This window comes from Osmia lignaria, unplaced genomic scaffold (genome assembly GCF_051020975.1).
Source record: "Osmia lignaria lignaria isolate PbOS001 unplaced genomic scaffold, iyOsmLign1 scaffold0003, whole genome shotgun sequence".
NCBI lineage: Eukaryota > Metazoa > Arthropoda > Insecta > Hymenoptera > Megachilidae > Osmia > Osmia lignaria.
Genome location: NW_027478160.1, coordinates 175,001 through 177,500, shown reverse-complemented (window position 1 = coordinate 177,500; position 2,500 = coordinate 175,001). Strand labels below are relative to the sequence as shown.

Genomic DNA, 2,500 nt, shown 5'->3' with positions numbered 1-2,500 from the left:
GCGCAATGTCGCTTTTAGGAATTTCAATATACAACTATCGATATAAAGTAGTCGCTTCTTGGTCACATCCATCGTCTGAAGGCCATGATGGAGACGTGGTATCAAATACCGTTGTAGAATTTGGAGCTTTTGCCACGGTTTTAAGGGGCAAGCTTTAAGTCGACCAAGCATCTCCTCGAGCTTGGAGGGAGATGGTGACGCAACTCCTCGAAATCCGTAGTGCAATCCAAGATATTTTAGTTGAGAGGAAACTCCCAGTGTTGGGACGGGAGAGCCATTAATTTTTAATAACGACTTAGTCTCAACGACAAGCCGCTTTGTACCGGGTACAGATATGTACTGGAATGTCGCACACTTGTCAACATTAACACGGAGTTCATGGCGCTTAAAGTAAGTTTCAATGATTTTTATATGGCTTCGCATTATTGCAGGTGACGGAGCAATAATGACCACGTCATCAGCGAAGGCAAGAGCAATGATATTTCGATCTCCAATTTTGACACCGGTACCATCGCTCAGTTTACCTAATAATCCATCAAGGACGACATTGAAAAGAAATCCAGACAGGGGATCACCCTGCTTAACCCCTCGATTGACACACATAGGTCTAGAGCGTGCACCATTACATTCAAGAACGGTTGTTATATCTCGGTAATTTGTTTCAATATACTGTATCGTATGCTCATCAACGCCACGTTCACGCAAGGCATCAACAATAGAAGTTAGCGATACGCTGTCAAAAGCCTTGGCGAGGTCAATTGACAGAATAACAAACGGCTTAGAGGTGGATCGCATAGAGCGTATTACCGTTTGCAAGATGGAATTGTTGGCCATTGTTCCATCTATTTTGGTGAAGCCACGTTGCGAGTGGACCAGTTTAATTTCATTTTCCAGTCGAGAGGCAACGATCTTATTCAACAGTCTTAGTACCCTGCTCGATACCGTGATCGGGCGCCACTGTTTAATGTCCCGAGTATTCGAGGACTTGGGTATAAGTGAAGTCTTATTCTCGCGCAGGACAGGTGGTAAAACTCTTAAACCCCAAATAATGTTGAGCAGGGCCAATAGGTCAGTGCGATTCATAGACCTCAAATGCTCCCTAGTGATGCCGTCCAGCCCGGGGCACGTTTCTTTGAGCTTGCGAAGCTGTGTGTGAACCTCGGTAGGTGAAATAGGCTGGGAAACATCAACAGCACATTCCGGGCGAGCAGCACGAGGTCTCCACCCGAGATCTTTATGGGCAAAAATGTCTCCATAGTGAGATTCGAATTCTGATATGTCAGGGGATTCCGGCGGATCCAGTGAGGAGCCCGTGAGTATGTGTTCGGCAGCTTGTGTTGGATTCCTCGAAAAGAGTTTCTGGAGACGAGCGTACTCAGACATACGTCTCTTAGCACGCCTGCCTTTCGGTTTTTTATGTGTGTAGCCGGCTGCATATCTGTCACTAATTCTATGTTTGTATTCATGGTCTCTGGATATATCACGGATAAATTTATCAATCATTAATAAAACAGTTTTTTCAGGTCTATTGTGTAGAAGGGAATTAATAATATTATTCATTTCAGGAGAGGTGCCATCACATATACTCGATAGTAAGAGGCATATTTCTCTGGATGGAATCAGAGAACAGGGTTCATCAACGCGCCTTAGGTGCAGATAAGGAGGATCCGTTAATGTTGTCAGAGAGTGACTACTCGGATCATTAGCGTTTGATAACACGCCGGATAAGTCAATTTCGGGAATTATGGTCGATGCCTCCTGCTCCTGGGTGTTAACAGATGGAGGTTCGGTGTTTTTACTCGAGTCAAGCTCTTCAGCAAGGAAAGCTTTATAATTGGGGCGTTGCCTCAGCTTTTTCACTCCATCTTGACTACGACCAAATTCTGTGGATAGAATGCGGACGATATCCTTTTGAAGTAGTTTACTTCTGTTAGGCAGGGTTGCTTCATATGAGGCGATCGCCTTTATCTCGCCCTCAGAATATTTAGGACGCGCAGCTGGCTGCCTAGAGTGAGCCAATTCAAGGTCAGAGGCATTGTACTCCGCTGTGTGTGATAGACGAACATGCTGGCGCAGACCAGCATATGATTTAAAAGATCTGGAGCAGTGGTAACAGGTATATCCGTCCGCTTGTATAGGTGGGGCATTACATCGCCTCACATGCTGCTTGGCACTTGACGTTGTTCTGTCAGCGAGCAAGATCCGACAGGTAGGGCAGTATTTTGGTGCAGAACTACTAGTTCCGCATTCAGAACCTGAAGTTGAAGTTGATGCCAGGGAGCTAGACGCACCCTGGTAGGTGTTTCCACCATCGCCGTCGCCACTGTTCGGGACCGACGGCATCCGAGGCTTGTTTTTAGTATTTTTTGCGTTCTAAGATTGCCCGAAGGCGTGAGCTGAGTGGGGAGCAAACCCAAACAGCCCACTTGGCTTTCGCCAGGGTTCGCCGCACTCCGTTTAGCCGTGACCGGGACTGCGTTGGCGACTAGAGCCACGTAAA

The 2,500-nt window shown here is 46.6% G+C and overlaps 1 pseudogene; it reads right to left on the bottom strand.

Annotated features, from left to right (window-relative positions):
- The window catches only part of LOC143306254 (large subunit ribosomal RNA), a 7,981-nt pseudogene that overhangs the window by 2,414 nt on the left and 3,067 nt on the right, over positions 1-2,500 (bottom strand).